Source organism: Pipistrellus hanaki, assembly GCF_964339955.1.
Source record: "Pipistrellus hanaki genome assembly, chromosome: 18".
NCBI lineage: Eukaryota > Metazoa > Chordata > Mammalia > Chiroptera > Vespertilionidae > Pipistrellus > Pipistrellus hanaki.
In genome coordinates, this window is record NC_140520.1 from 29834607 (window position 1) to 29851655 (window position 17049).

General features: G+C 43.3%; 1 protein-coding gene across 1 annotated transcript in view; it reads right to left on the reverse strand.

The window, feature by feature from the left end:
* LOC311612392 (membrane cofactor protein-like) overlaps positions 1 to 17049 on the reverse strand; it is a 135191-nt gene that overhangs the window by 43924 nt on the left and 74218 nt on the right. The gene's annotated exons all lie outside the window — the stretch shown is intronic.

Here is a 17049-nt window from a genome sequence, read left to right on the forward strand (position 1 = left end):
TCCCAGCTCATGCATCTACATAGTAATTCACAATGCAGTATAAGTTAGAATGCCAAGAATATTTACGGTGAAGAGTGGGGAATGCTACAAGTAAAAGTAGTTTCTATTCAATTTTAACTTTTTAAAATTAAATTAGAAAACAATTTAACAGGGTGAGGGAACATATGTGGCTATTCTGTTTACTTATTAGTCAAGTGAAGAAATAAATAAAAATATTATTACCTTTACACTCAGGAGGGTCACTACTCCATTTGTCTTGCCCAGAACATGTCAGTGTGCTATTTCCAACAAGGGAATATGGATCTGATCCACCGGAAGGCTTACAGCTGTAAGTGACTACTTCATTATATTCAAATATATCCTTGTCGCTATTGGAGAATTTTCCATTTTGTATTTGTGGAGGTGGTTTACACAAAATCTCTTAAAAAGAGGAAAAAAAGAGGACAGAAAAGGCAAAAAAAAAGATAAAAGATAAAAAAGATTAAGACAGCATTGTCATGCCTTATAAACTGCTTTCAAAAAATCTATTAACATATAATTTCTACAATCTAGTTCAGGGGTCTTCAAACTACGGCCCGCGGGCCACATGGGGCCCGCAGAGGAGTCTGATCCGGCCCACCAGGTTTTTTGGGCAGTGAGCGCAGCCGGGGTGTTACAGTAGGAATTAGTAGTTCATATAGTCCGGCCCTCCAGCTCTCTGAGAGACCGTGATCTGGCCTCCACTTTCAAAAGTTTGAGGACCCCTGATCTAGTTGAATATTCAATATCATTTGAAACACAGTTTCTTTGAAAAAATAAACTATGATCTTTTTCATCCATAAGAGTATGTAATGGAATTTGGCAAAGGTACAGATGGTGTGTTAATGCAACAGCCCAAATCCTGAGGTCTACAATGAAGCCACATATTGATAAGTATGCAAACACGTAAAACAATACCACTATTCTCACGTTTTTAAAAATCTTGGTTTTCCTTTTTTTTTTTTTTAATATTTTATTGATTTTTTACAGAGAGGAAGAGCTAGAAACATCGATGAGAGAGAATCATTGACCAGCTGCCTCCTGCACACCCCCAACGAAGAATGTGCCCGCAATCAAGGTACATGCCCTTGACTGGAATCGAACCCGGGACCTTTCAGTCTGCAGGCTGACTCTCTATCCACTGAGCCAAACTGGTTTCGGTGAAAATCTTGGTTTTCCTTAAAAAATATGTTGCATATACTATAATATGTATTGTGCTTAATAAGTAATTATTTTTAAAACTTTTCAAGGATAATTCCAATATAATGCAATAGCAATAGCCATATCCCTCCTGAAGAAAAGCTATGTGAGGGTCTTTCAAAATGTAAAAGCATGAAGTCAAACCAATGCCTAAAGTTTGAGAACTACTGATCTAAATTCTAAAGACACAGTACACTTACTGTTACACTGTGGGGGGTCACCACTCCAATTCACTTCATTTCCAGAAAGTTCACAACGCAGAAATGAATTTCCAAGTAAGTTATAACTAAGTGAGAAGAAAAAAAGATTACTATTGTGCTGTTTGTTTAACCAGTTAACATAATGCATGCAATAATGAAGAAAAATTTTACATGGTTGTTTTTCTATAGTAGCTTGAGGGAAAAGTTTCTTAAAAGGACTATAATGAAAGTACTAACTAGCCGAAACCGATTTGGCTCAGTGGTAGAGCGTCGGTCTGCGGACTGAAAGGTCCCGGGTTCGATTCCGGTCAAGGGCATGTACCTGGGTGGCGGGAACATCCCCAGCAGGGGATGTGCAAGAGGCAGCTGATTGATGATTCTCTCTCATTGATGTTTCTAACTCTCTATTCCTCTCTCTTTTGCTCTGTAAAAAAATCAATAAAATATATTTAAGAAAAAAAAAGAAAGTACTAACTAAATCTATAATTTAATGAAAGAGAGAGTTGCTGCAGTTGAGCATACACTGACCTACAGCACTGAACTATCTACACACTAGAGGCCCGGTGCATGAGGGTGGGTGGGGGGTCCTTTAGCCCGGCCTACACTCTCTCCATTCTGGGACCTCTCGGGGGATGTCTGACTGTCTGTTTATTAAAGCCTAATACGCTAAGTGTCTGGTCGACCTGTCAGTTGTTCAACCAATCAAAGCATAATATGCTAATTATATGCTAAGGCCATTCAACCACTCAGTATGATGTGCACTGACTACCAAGGGGCAGTCAACTGGTCAATCAGACTCTATGATGTGCACTTACCACCAGGGGCCAGACGCTCCAACTGGTATGTTAGCTTGCTACTGAGGTCCGGCCGAATGGGACTGAGTGAGAATCGTCGGACTCTTTGCATATTAGGCTTTTATTATATAGGACTAGAAGCCCAGTGCACAAACTCATGCACCAGTGGGGTCCCCTCATCTGGCCTGTGAGATTGGACTGAAAATGGCTCTCCAACATCTTCCCAGATTGTGAGAGGACCAGGGAGGGATGCAGGAGGATGGCCAGCTAGAGAGGGACTGTGGGAGGGCTCTAGGACATGTCTGGCTCATCTCACTCAGTCCCAATCGGCCAGAGCCCAGCAGCAAGTTAACCTATCGGTCGGAGTGTATGCCTCCTGGTGGTCAGTGTACATCACAGCGACTGGTCAACTGTCTTCCCCAGTGGTCAGTGCACATGTCATAGTGAGCTGTTGAGAAGCCTTAGCGTATCATTAGCATATTTCTCTTTCATTGGTTGAATGGATGACTGGATGCTATACATTTAGCATATTAGGCTTTTATTAAATAGGATAGCATTATACAGTTCTGCTTTACTTCAGTGGAAATTCCTTTCTATTCATTACATATCTTTCCAGTCTCTATAAGAAGCTGAAGAGTTGATTGGCTATAAGTACAACTTCTCACACACAAAGCAAAATTAAATCAACATTATGAGAATATTTAGAAGAGAAGCAAAATAAAAACAGAGGTAGTAACATTTAACTATTTCCTCTACTTACCCCTCATTACAAAAATAGTTCATCTGTGAACCAAACTGAGTACTTCCTTCTACACGGCCATTTAAGGGGTCTCCTGGATGTGGACATGATTTTCCTGAAAGAAAATTTTGAAATTCATTGTTTTATACAAACTGCAAAACAGATCTGAAGCAAAACCAAAATTCTACATTGCTCCACTGTGGGAATACTACTTTTCTTTAACTATTAAAAGGCCAAATGTAAGATTCACATTTACCCAGACAACTAACAAGATTCACGACTATTTAAAACCTACATCCACATGAGAAAACCATCACTGCAGTAGCAGAATATGCCATCTAAAAGGTATGAGAATCTTTAGAACAGTAAAAATAAGGAGTTTTGTGTACTTACTTGTACAAATTTCCTGGAGAGGAGGTGCCCATGTGCCGTCAGCCTGACAAACAGTAGCAGAGGGACGAACAAGAGGCACAATAAGCCTGTATCCTGGGCGACACTCATATTCTGCTTTGAACCCAACATCTACAGGGGCCACAGGATTACCCTTGGGTTTCATAGAGACATATCTTGGTATCTCATCACAGGCATCTGGGCATGAGAGAATAAGACACGAAAGTCAAGTATTTTCTTTTTTTCACCAGCCTCGGATTCTGGCAGGTCCTTGGAGAGCTTATGGTTTCTTGGGGAATAAGGTGAATGAATATTCATCCAACAGTAAGTTAAAGAAACAGCAGCAATATTTTTGGTTTTAAAATATACCGATAGGTGTGCTTCCTTCCTCACTCAGTGTTTCTCAGTTCATTGCATGCTCACCTCTCCCCTAAGACAACTTCTACAGTCTGTAACCCTAGATCAGAGTCCTCTTGCACAGAATGAAATGCAAACTGATGGTGACTTGTCACTTCAGGCTCGGTCTCCTCTCAGGAGGCAGGTTCCTAGAGGTCAGGGTCATATGCCTTCTCTTCCCTGCTACACCCTGTGCCCAGTGGGTGTTCAAGAAATGCTATGGGTAGAGGTAATTATTATTAAAAAAGAATATATATATATATATATATATATATATATATATATATATATTTGATTTTTTACAGAGAGAAAGGGAGGAGGAGAGAAAGGGAGGGGGATAGATGAGAGAGAAACATTGATGATCAGCTGCCTCCTGCAAACCTCCTACTGGGTATGTACCCGTAACCCAAGTACATGCCCTTGACCGGAATCAAACCTGGGACCTTTCAGTCTGCAGGTTGACACTCTATCCACTGAGCCAAACCAGTCAGGGTGAGGAAATTATTATTTAAGTATTGTGGATTTCATGGATTGAAATAAACTATTTCAAAATATAAGACTTCATTTCATATAGGTGAAATGAGCATTCTTACAAGTAAACACCATTTAAGATCAAATTGTAGCCTGAACCGGTTTGGCTTAGTGCATAGAGTATCAGCCGGCAGACTGAAGGGTCCCAGGTTCAATTCTGGTCAAGGGCATGTACCCTGGTTGCAGGCACATCCCCAGTACGAGATGTGCAGGAGGGAGCTGATGGATGTTTCTCATCAATGTTTCTAACTCTCTATCCCTCTCCCCTCCTCTCTGTAAAAAATCAATAAAATATATTTAAAAAATATTAAAAATAAAATCAAATTGCATTACTTCGAACAGCCTCACATGAAAAAAAATTGTGCTTTCTTAACATAACTTTACACAACGGACTCTTGCACAATGCGGCAGTTCGGTTCAGGGGTTCCCACAGAGATCAAAATCCGCAGGTGACTTGTGAATTCCCCAAAACTTAGGTAGAGTGTTTCCTCCGTATCAGTGGGGGATGGGTGCCAGGACACCCCATGGATACAAAAACCCCTGCATGCTGGTCGCCTAGAGAAAGTGGTGAACAATGCCTACAGCATGCCTTCTGCGTTGTCGGATTCCCAATTGCATATGGATAATACTGTTGGTTGTTTCCAGGGACGTGAAACCAAGATACCAGCAGTTCCCATATATTTATAAGAACAAATGCAGGCTTAAGTGAATTCGGGCAGGGCAAACCAATGTTGTTCAAGGGTCAACAGCAATTTAACCTTCCTTCACAGATCAACGGATCATACATGACCTCAGAAGCTAGCTCCCTGAGGTAGCTGTATGGGCTGTGTATCCGCTATATCCCTAATGCTTTTACAACTTTTTACCTCTGATATTTTTGTAGGGGCGTTAGTTTTCACTCCTTTGTCATTTCTACTTAAGCCATTGGCCTTCCTGTAAATTATCTGTGGGCTGGAAAACCTAACAAATTTCTTAGAACAATTACATACAATAGTGTGATGGAGACACATCAAGTAAAGCCCTAAAAGGCTAAAAGAATGCAGAGGCCTCTCCTATAAAGGTTAAGGGACTAAAGTACATCTATTTTGCTCCCTACGGAATCTTTCCTCCTTTACTCCCTGAATCTTGGTCTTATTTCAGACTCACAGATCCGTAAAGAGAACTCTAAACATGTGAAATTTTACTCTTCTTTCTTATCATATTCTAATTCTAAAACTCTATATATACCCAGTCCAACATTTCATTTCCATCATCCACCTACTGGCAAATGTTTTCAACATTTCCACTATGCTGCCCTTGATATCCATGTTCCTCACTCAACTGCTCGAAACAAATGCAAAAAGCAAAGTCCCTGGTAATTAAAAGCATTGTTTCAAATAAGAATGCTTTTTTATTTATACTAGAGATCCAATGCATGAAATTCGTGCAGGAGTATTCCCCCCACCCCTTCCCTCTGGCACCCGGGACCCAGGATTCGCTCACAGCCCTGGCTTTGTCCAGAAGGTCGTCGGGAAGGACGTCTGGTCTAATTAGCATATTACGCTTTTATTATTATAGATAACGTTACATTTACTGAATACCCTGAGTTAGATATTGTCATTTTCCATAGGGAAACAAACATGGGCTAGAAATTCTATACAATTCTGTTCAGATACAAATGCACAACATCATTCTAGAATTTCCTGGAACCAGCATGAAAGAAATCATGTAACAGCATTCCCACAATTAAATTATATAAGTGTCCTTTGCTTTATGCATTCAATCTCAGTAACTATCTTGAAAGCAGATAAAGGAGAGAGGATTCCTAATATGGCTTTCACATGTAGTGTCTATAAGGAAAAGTCAATAAGATAGTTTAATCCATTCAACTAACTTGAAGTATTTCTTCCCACTAACATACTGCATGAAAGACACGCTTCCACCAATGTGCATGTCAATGTTCGGCAACCAGTTGATCACAAGTATATATACTGCAATAATTAAATGCAATACCACATATTTTAACAAGCAAATTTCTTCCTTTGCTCAGAACTCTGAATTTTTTCCCTATGCTAAAGTTTTAACTAAACATTCTAGGACCCAGAAAAATAACAGCACCTTGGCTTAGTTTTTTCTAGGTAGTTTAAATATAATTATTATTTGGCTGCAATGCTACACTTTAGCATAGATGACATTAAGGAAGATGATGGTCTGCATTCAGAAAACTTGCCAATGTTCCAGATGGGTTTCGGGAAAATAAAAACGTTTTCTGCTATAGATCAAGAGAACTGCTCGCCGAAACCGGTTTGGCTCAGTGGATAAGAGCATCAGCCTGCAGACTGAAGGGTCCTGTGTTGGATTCCGATCAAGGGCATGTGCCTTGGTTGCTGGCACATCCCCAGTAGGGGGTGTGCAAGAGGCAGCTGATCGATGATTCTCTCTCATCGATGTTTCTAACTCTCTATCCCTCTGTCTTCCTCTCTGTAAAAAATCAATAAAATATTTTTTTAAAAAGAGAGAGAGAGAGAACTGGTCACCTTTTCTACACTTGCCAAAATTGGGTAAGCACTTTCTCCCTTGCTTGCAAATATTAAAATCACTTTCTGCCACAGCCCTGCCCAGACTGGTGCCTTCAGAAAATCATGGTGTCTCACCAAACGGGAACCCAGTGAAACCTGAGAATCCTGCTCTTCCTCCCACTGTCTACACAGCACCTTATTTTAAAACTTTCTTTGCTTCCCTAAATGCACCTACACCTGCCAATTTTATTTCTCACTGCCTCGTTTGTAGGCCTACGAGAATCACTAAGTTACTTTCAAAGTCATTAAGTGACCTTGTTTTTCAGTGACTCCTAACCCTTACGTCCTCAGTAGTTTAAGTTGCCCCCTCTGGAACATCTGGCGCTACTAGACACTGTCTAACTGAAAAGTTCTCTTTGGTTCCCAGCACGACCACCTGGCTTTCAGCTTGTCCTCTGACTGCTCTCTCTTCTCTGCCTGATTGGATCATGTGGCGTTTCGAATAGGCAGTTCTAGGAACTCTTGTTATTTCATTCTGGAGACTCCCCTGGGCGGGTAGATATACTCCCATGACTTCATTACCCCTAAAAAGAGCTACCTCTCAAATACCTCCCCATCCTAGATCTCTGGCTGAGGTGCCAAACCTATATGTATAACTGGTACCCCGCACAGCTCCCCTTGGAAAGTAGCATGCCGTCTTCAATAACATAATGAATGTGCTCTATTGATTCTTCACAGGCATGCCAAGCAAACTACAGTTAAACTGTTTCCACAACTGAATGCCTGTTCATCCTCTAGTTCTATCCTTACTTCCAAGCCACTATCATTTATCTGGATTGTGACCAGAGTTTCTGGATTGGTCTCCTTATCTATTGTATTGTACTTTGGCACTATTCATTCAATTCATTTTTCATATTTTTACCGGAGTAATATTGATATGACACAGTGACCAAGGACCTACCAAGTCAGGTATTTTTGCAATGGATCCCCAATGCCCCCAGGATAATGTCTAAGGCTCCTTGGCATGGCTAACAGACTTAAAATCTGCCACTATGTCACTCCTGCTTTCTTTTGCACACTATTGTCAAGCTATAGCCAATCCCTTATGGTGCCCATTAAGTTACTTTAGCACTGTAGGCCTCCATGCATTATTTTACTTCAGTTTTGACCAGTGGCCCTGTCCTTCTTCCAAACCCACGCATCCTTCAGTGGCATCGTAGATGCCAATTCTTCTTTTAGGCTCTTGATATCTGTCACTCAAAATACTGGGATGTCATCATGATACCCCGATATACTTTTCATATTATAATTCTTTATTATTCTCATTCCCTTCAAGACTGTCTCATTGATCACTGCATTTCTGGTACCCAGAACCAGAGCTGAATAAGCATACTTATCAGATTTATACACTCTTAGGCCAAAATTACATTCTTTATTGTTCAGCCAGCTTCTTCCAGAGATATCTGCAAAGCATAATTTTTTTCTTCAGCCTAATTTTTTTCTACAGGTTCTGCCGTTATTCAAAGCTTTTTTCTTCTTCTATTGGTTTAGTTATATTTATTTCCCTTTACTAGTGTTTTAAATTTCTTTCATGTCAAAATATTTATGCTTAAATTTCCCATTACTGCTATTAGCAATAGTGTTTTAACATTATCAAAGGTGGACGGTAGGCTAGCAAGTTTCAGTAGAAGCAGCTTGGCTCAAAAGGAATCAGACTGAAGAACAGCATCACAGTTCCATGAAACAGCCTGATTTTTCAAGAGTCAGACATCTGACAAGTGCCAACTGAAGCCACTCAGAGAAAATAAGGCCTTGCCCAGAAAAGGATGAAACCTTAAATTAGATCTGGAGGGCACGCCTTCAGGTAAGGATGACGTCTCATGTTTCCTGTTTCAGTAATAATTCTTATTTAAACGGCAAATATCTTACTGTATTCAATACCATCGCTGTTTGATGTAATCGAAGTGGAACCTTTGCCTTTGGCTACTACAGTCTCTCCCCCCCCCCCCCCCCCCGTCTCCCCCCTATCTCATTCTGGCCTGCACTTTAGCCAAGGGCCTAACTGCTGATATTTCTACTGATAGGAGAGATGCCTTTGGAATAGTTTATAATTTGGAATGTTGTAGAAGCAACATGGCTTTCTTACTTCTAGCTGAAATTTAAAAAAATGACCTGTATGTTCAGAAATTATCAGATGCTATACCTTTAGCTATTATTAAGATCCCAGAGCATTCTAAGCCTGACTCCACAAGGAATGCAGTCCTTCTTAGGAACCAACAACAGTCAAACCTCTGGTACGGCCAAAGGGATGTTTCCCCAAATGATAACGTCAAAAAACTGGTGACTTCCAACAACTGGCCTCAGGAAGAGAAAAACAAAACTGGAAATCTGACAACTGTTGGTTTGATAAAAAGCAGCAGCTCCGGTTCAGGCCAAATGACAGCCCAGTCCAACCAGAGGCTCTAAAACTCCCACTCCTAACTAGTGTACATGCATTAAACCAGTGGCCCACTGGTAAAATGCATCAGTATGGGTGACACCTGTTTTTTAAAAAATATTTTTATATATATTTTATTGATTTTTCACAGAGAGGAAGGGAGAGAGATAGAGAGCCAGAAACATCGATGAGAGAGAAACATTGACCAGCTGCCTCCCGCACACCCCCTACTGGGGATGTGCTCGCAACCAATGTACATGCCCCTGACCGGAATCGAACCTGGGACCTTTTAGTCCGCATACCAAGCTCTACCACTGAGTCAAACCGGTTTCGGCTGTTCCCGTTTCTTTTGAGAGCAATACTGCTTAATTGCTTCATGTTTTATACCTGCAGCATGTCTCCCAAAAGCTCTTACTTCTTTCCACTCTGAGTATGCCTTTGGGGATTCACTACTCTATGAGGCAAACTGGAGAAGGGTAATTCCTGGGAGATCTCACTGCCCTTCCCATCCCTCATTACTCAAATGATAGGGTTACACCTGTTCATTTTTCTGACATGAAACATATGAAACATAACACTCAGCAACAGTCCTTCCTGGAATCAAGGAACAAAGGGACGCTGCATCCAAAAAGACCTGACTCTTGATCAGCAATGATTTTGGAGAAAAATTCAAAGGCGGGGGGGAGGGGGGGAGCTTGTGAAAATTAAAAAATAGAAATCTCATTTAAAATGGAGTCAGGAGGCTAAATGAGAAACCTCATACACACATAAGCAACACATATTGATGGTCCCAAACGTTAGAGACCTACCATGCATTTCCCACAGGAAGTGATACTATTTTGCTGTCTCAACAGAAGGAAGAGAAAGAGACTGCCAGAACTCAAAAAAATGTCACTACATCTCAAACGTTCAGTTCCTCTCCTTTCTTTCTTCATTCTTGTTCTTGGTTCCCCTGTAGATCAAAAGTCCTGAAATACAATTCTTTGTGGTTCCCAAATAAACTCATTTGCTGGAGAAATATGTGGCTACCTATTTGTTTAAGAAAACAAATAACAGAACCTTCCTCATAGAAACCGAAGGAATATTGTTCCAGAGCTTTCAAGAGCCAGCTGAATATTATACTTAACTTCCTGCTACTTGATAGTTATACAAGAGTGTAAACTATGAGCATTTGTAATCACAAGTGTGACAAGACACACAAGATCTCTGTATTCTAGTGGGAAGAGAACCAAAAACATAGTTTTGGAAGGGTAATTAGAAGTTAGGATGAGTGTGTGTGAGTGTTAGTGTGAGTGTGTCTACCTGAGATAGCATGGTCACAGAAGGTCCCTCTGATGGGGTAACACCACCAATGAGTTGGAAGGATAAGGAGGAGCCAATTATGCAAGAGGCAGGAGGACAATGCTCCTAGACTGAGGGACAGCAAGTGCAGAAGCCGCGAAGTGGCAGAGTTTGGCCTGTCTCAAGAGCAGGAAAGCCTTCCTTTCCACCAGTCATTTGATAAATGCTGTCAGAGAATCATGCTTCTTCCCTCCAGAGCACCTGTCTGTGGTTATAACACTGGTATCAAGCCCAGCTGGGTGTGGCTCGGTGGTTGAGCATTGATCTATGAATCAGGTCAAGGTTCAATTCCCTGGTCAGGGCATATGCCATCCCCGTGGGGGTGGGGGTGTGCAGGACACAGTTGATCAATGATTCTCCCTCATTATTGATGTTTCTATCTCTCCCCCTTCTTTCCTGTCTGAAATCAATGAAAAAAAAATTTTTTTTTTTAAAGACAAGTATTGTATCTGGTGTGTGTCTCAGTGGGCTGAGTGTCATCAAAAGCATGGAAAGGTTACCATTTTGATTCTCAGTCAGGGCAAATGCCCAGGTTGTAGGTTCGATTCCCAGTCAGGGCACATGCCCAGGTGGATTCAGGGGGCAACCAATCAATGTCTGTCTGTCTCCCCTCCCTTCCTCACTTCCTCCTCCACCCCTCCCTCCCTCTCACTTCTCTCTTTAAAAGCAATTAAAACATTAAAAAAAAAAAAAAGACTTGTATTATGGTTATTCAGTCCCAATAAATTTTAGCAAGTATTTTATTTACTGATTGCCTACTGTGTCTGGCACTGGGGATCTAACAGTGAGAAAAACCCAGTTTCTGTGTGTGGGTGTGCAAACAAAGAGTGAAATAAGCATCATGAAAGTAGGAATGGTTTATTATTGGTCACCAGAACCAGCATAGGCCCTGGCGTATACAAGGCAAATAATTTACTGAATGAGTTCTCCTAAGGAGAGGATGCAGCATATAAACCGTACACTGTGTAGTGGGATACTAAAAATCACTGGGTGTATACACACAGACACACACACACACACACACACACACACATATAACCACAGTTGGAAATACACTAAAGAAGCATTCTTTGGTTGTCCTTTGTGTATATTTTATACAATGAGCATGCTGCTTTTTAGCATATTAAGTGCTTAATCCAGTCAACGAAAAAGGAAACTTATTTCGTAAATATGTCCCAGCTTTAGTTTATGATCTGTTGTTCCCATGAAATATACACAGTATCCTATTCAATTACTAAATGTATTTTTGGTGGGTTGTTTGTGTGTGTTTGTGTGTGTGTGTGTAATTATAAGAAATAATGTTAATTTTTTATGTAATTAATCCAAAAATGTTAATATTTATTGTCCATTTCTTGGGATACTAATTTTTCATTGGGTTTGCCTACCAACATATTTAGGTTACTTTGGATAGCTCCTCAAATATAACTCAACCTTATGAAAAACAAAAAACAAAAACAAAAAACACAGCAACGCCAAAAATACATTTACAATAGTAATTGAATAGGATCCTGCGTATATTTCATGGGAAACAAGAAGACAACACATTGGACGCAACAGTCAGCAAATCAATGCTCACTCGACTATGGGCAGCAAGGAGCCCGTTAGCTTTTATTGCAAAAGCACTGAGCGCCCTTCCTGAAAACACCCCTCACCCAAGGGCTCAGCGCGCTCCCAGCCCCCCACGCAGAGGAAGCACAGGGCTTCCTCACCCCACATGCCACACCCCAGCCCCGGCCACTTCCCGTAAGCACAAGCCCGATAAGACCCCGTGGGGCCCCGCCACCCAGGCATCAGACCGCACAGGAAACCGCACAAACGCCATCCTGGCAACACCCGCACACACTGGTGTGGGAAGCCGTGTTCCGTGGGGCCCGAGGGCAAGGATGGAGCATAGGGTAGGGACGCCTACCTGCTCTCCTACAGGGGATTGAGCACAGGGTAGGGATGCCTACCTGCTCTCCCCTAAGCCTTCAGGGTCAATTAGGGACAGGGCAGACCATAGCCCCATTGTTAGGGAGTGTGTGTGATGCATGACTTATCTGGATGTTCTCAACTAAGCTGTTCTCAATGATATCTAGCCAGATGCCTGCTCTATGTATCTTTTTCCAAGAACGCCTTAAGGAGCTGACGGGCAGCCTTGTCCTGGGAAAGGGGCACTTGGAGAAACGCCCAGAAAGGCTGCATAAATGTATGCCTGCAACTAATAACGCTGCTGCAGTCTCACCATGGACTAGCAGTCCTCCTGAAGCCCCGCTTTCTCGTCTTTATTTCTCTTAAACCTCCTAGCCCTACCTTCAGGACCTGTGATAACGGCTGGATCCGGTAGCTGGCGCCCGAACATGGACCTGAGGGCACTGGGACAAGTAGGAAGGTTGCGATGGAACAGTGAGTAACGGCGGATTGGGTTTTTTGTTTTTTTTTTAATTCAGGAGTAACAAAATGGGGCAAGTACAGAGCAGGGATCTTTTTATACAGGTCCTGCACAGCATGCTTGTGTCTCGCGGTGCGCGAGTAGAGAAGTCTCAGCTGGTAAAATTTATACAGTTTGTACAGTTTGTCCGTGGTTCCTTGAGCATGGGACAATTAATGTTGAAGTATGGGTAAAAATTGGGCAGAAAATTAAGGATTTTTATAGTGCTCATGGGTCAGAAAAGGTACCAGTAGATGCTTTCACATTGTGGACTTTGATTCTTGACTCTGTGTTGACTCTGAGCTAGTAAAATGGCAGAAGGCAACGAGGGAGAGTTTTCGAGCCCGGTCCCGGTCGCTTTCACCCCTAGAGTCCCCACCTTCTGCGCCGCCTCCACCAGTGCCAAGGGCTCCACCTGATATTCCCTTACCTCCACCCCCTGTGGCGGCATTTGAGGCCACGGCTGCGGAGCCTCGTAAGTGTGAGCAGCCTGAGGGGATAAAAGCGGAGGGGGGCACTCAAACTTATGAGTTGTTGAAAGAGGTGCAGACGGCAGCAACTCAGACTTACAATCAGTTTCTTCAAGCCTCAGGCCAGGTGTCCAAAATATATCCTGAAGTGCCTAAAGCAGGGGCCATGGCCATGAAACCACAGTCTGGGGTAAGCGGCCTGGATTCGGGGGACTGGGATGATTTAGAAGAGCAGGCTGCAAGGTATCACCCGCAGGATGAGTATCCCTTTTTAGCAGCAGTCACCAAACAGGAAGCAGTGTGTTCGGAGCTGAAACAGATACAGCAGGACCCGAGTGGGATGGCTGACCTTATGCGCCAGCTGATGGAGGAAAAATGTAAAGATACGGAGGACACTGCTCCCCGCACGGAGGAGGTAGCCCCTATTGCTACTCAGCCACCTCCCCTGCCCGAGCCGAATATGCCACCAAGGGTATCGTCCATTATAGCAACGGTTGGGGTAGATCCTCACCGGTGGACTATACCCTCTGGAGGGCTAGCTTCCCGCCTGGATGATGTGGTGTCACCTTTACAGTTGTCCTTGAGGGAGGCCCGTAGGGCTGGAGAGGTGCTAGAAGGTTTCCATGCATACCCTGTTGTGCAGAGAACGGACAACCAGGGTAATGTATGGAGAGAACATGAGGCTGTGCCGTTTAAACAATTGAAGGAGCTAAAGACTGCACGTGCTCAATACGGGCCAACAGCTCCTTTCACTGAAGCTATTTTAGAAGCTGTCGCCTCTGCAACCTTGCCACCCCAGGATTGGAAATCAATTGCAAAGGCTTGCCTATCTGGGGGTGATTTCTTACTATGGAAATCTAAGTATGCTGAGGCCTGTAATCAATTTGCTGTTGACAATCGGGCTCATGGCATACAGGCAGATTTCGATCAGCTGGCCGGTTTGGGACCACATATGCACCTGCACCAGCAGCTAGATTACTTGCCCATTGCCTATCAGCAGATTCGCATGGCTGCGACCACAGCATGGAGGAAGCTACCCAGAGCAGGTGCTAAAAAGGAGGAATTGTCCAAAATTCGCCAAGGGCCAGATGAGCCGTTTCAGGATTTTGTGTCTAGACTGATCCAGGCTGCTTCGCGTTTGGTCGAGGACCCAGAAGCAGGAACCCTGCTAGTGAGACAATTAGCTTTTGAGAATACAAATTCGGTTTGCCAAGCAGTCATGAGGCCCTGGCGACACAAGGCAACGGTTGGTGACCTTGTTAATCTGTGCGCTGACGTGGGAACCGGCTATGTGCAAGGTTTGTCTATGGCAGCTGCCATGCAGGGAAAGACAGTTAGGGACATATTGTTTCAGCAGCAAAAACAGGGAGGAAAACGTGATCCTCCAGGGAGCTGCTTTTCTTGTGGTGAAATGGGGCATTTTAGTCGACACTGCCCTAAGAAGAATCTTGGCCAAACCACGGCGCCCAGCCTATGTCCTAGATGTAGGAAGGGGAGACATTGGGCGACTGAGTGTTGGTCTAAGACTGATGTGGAAGGGAAGCCTATCCAGCAGGGAAACTTCCAGAGGGGCCAGCCCCAGGCCCCGAGACAATGTTACAGGGCGCTCCAGGGGTTGAGCCAGGAACCCTCAGCCCTGTCCAATACCAACCCGTTTCATCCCTCCAACGGGCAACCACAGGGAGTGCAGGACTGGACCTCTGTTCCTCCACCCACGTCGTACTGACTCCAGAAATGGGGATGCAAGCAGTACCGACAGGAATCTGTGGCCCGTTGCCATCTGGAACCGTAGGACTGATACTGGGTAGAAGTGGGTATACCATGAAAGGACTATCTGTTGCCCCCGGGGTTATTGATTCAGATTATACAGGAGAGATAAAGGTGATGACGAAAACTACCCAAGCCATTTTTGACATTCCTTCAGGGACTCGAATTGCCCAATTGCTATTACTGCCATATGTTCAGGGAGAGAATAAAGTTCAGAGCCGACGGGGAAGAGGTACCAGTGGGTTTGGATCTTCTGATGCTTATTGGATAAGGGAGGTAAAAAAGGAGAGGCCAGAGCTAGAATTATGGATAGATGGGAAAAGATTCACTGGACTCCTAGATACTGGCGCGAACGTTTCAGTAATCTCTGCTGATCATTGGCCCGCCACACGGCCATTACAAGATACCAGTACATTCCTGCAAGGGATAGGGCAGAGTCAATCGCCCCAGCAAAGTAGCAGAATACTGACTTGGAAGGATAAAGAGGGGGTGTCGGGTAGTTTCCAGCCTTATGTAGTACTGTTTCTGCCCGTTAACCTGTGGGGACATGATATTATGGAGAAAATGGGCGTGTATCTTTGGAGTCCAAATGCTACTGTGACAAATCAGTTGATGAATCAAGGACTGCTTCCTGATCAAGGCCTTGGTAAAGAAGAGCAAGGTATAACCCAACCTATCCTCTCTAAGTGGAAGCTAGACAGAGCAGGCCTGGGACATTTCTAGCAGAGGCCATTGATTCTCCTGCTATTCATACTGATAAGATTCAATGGAAGTCTGATGACCCAGTATGGATAGATCAATGGCCTCTGACTCAGGAGAAACTACAGGCAGCCCAGCAACTGGTGCAGGAGCAGTTACAATCTGGGCATACTGAACCCTCCAATTCTCCCTGAAACTCACCTATATTTGTCATTAAGAAGAAGTCAGGGAAATGGAGACTATTACAGAATCTAAGAAAAGTTAATGAAACCATGTTTATGATGGGAGCGCTACAGCCCGGATTGCCATCACCCATGGCCATACCAGCTCAAACCTTTAAAATAATTGTGGATTGGAAAGACTGTTTTTATACCATCCCTCTGAACCCAAAGGATTGCCAGAGATTTGCTTTTAGTGTACCATCTGTTAATTTGAAAGAGCCAATGACTAGATATCATTGGAAGGTGTTGCCTCAAGGCATGGCCAATAGTCCAACTTTATGCCAGAAGTTTGTCCAAACAGCTATAGCAAAGACTAGGCAAAACCATCCAGGGGTATATATCATCCATTATAAGGACGATATCTTACTAGCTCATGGACAGTGTGAAGAGTTGACAGCGGCCTATGGGCATATGCAGGAAGGATTAAGGCGGTATGGTCTGCAAGTGGCTAATGAAAGGGTGCAATTACAGCATCCTTGGGCTATACATTATACCCTAGACATTTCACGCCGCAGCGGATCAAAATCAGAATGGCCGACTGTAGGACCTTGAATGATTTTCAAAAGTTGTTAGGGGACATAAATTGGATTCGTCCTACCTTAGGACTCACAACAGGAAAGCTAAAGCCACTATTTGACATACTCAAAGGTAATTCTGATCCCACTTCGCCAAGGCAGCTCACTGAGGAGGCTAGGCAGAGCTTACAAAAGGTTGAACAGGCCATTACTAACTCCCAGTTAATTTACTGTTTGTACTGTGAACCTTGGCAACTTTTAATTTTGGCAACTGCCCTTACCCCAACAGGTGTCCTATATCAGCACAGGGTGCTTCAGTGGTTACATGGAGCCACCACCCCTTCTAAAGTTTTGGCACCGTATTATGAGCTTGTGGCCGAAAGGATACAGCAGGGAAGGAAATGTAGCATCTTACACCTTGGA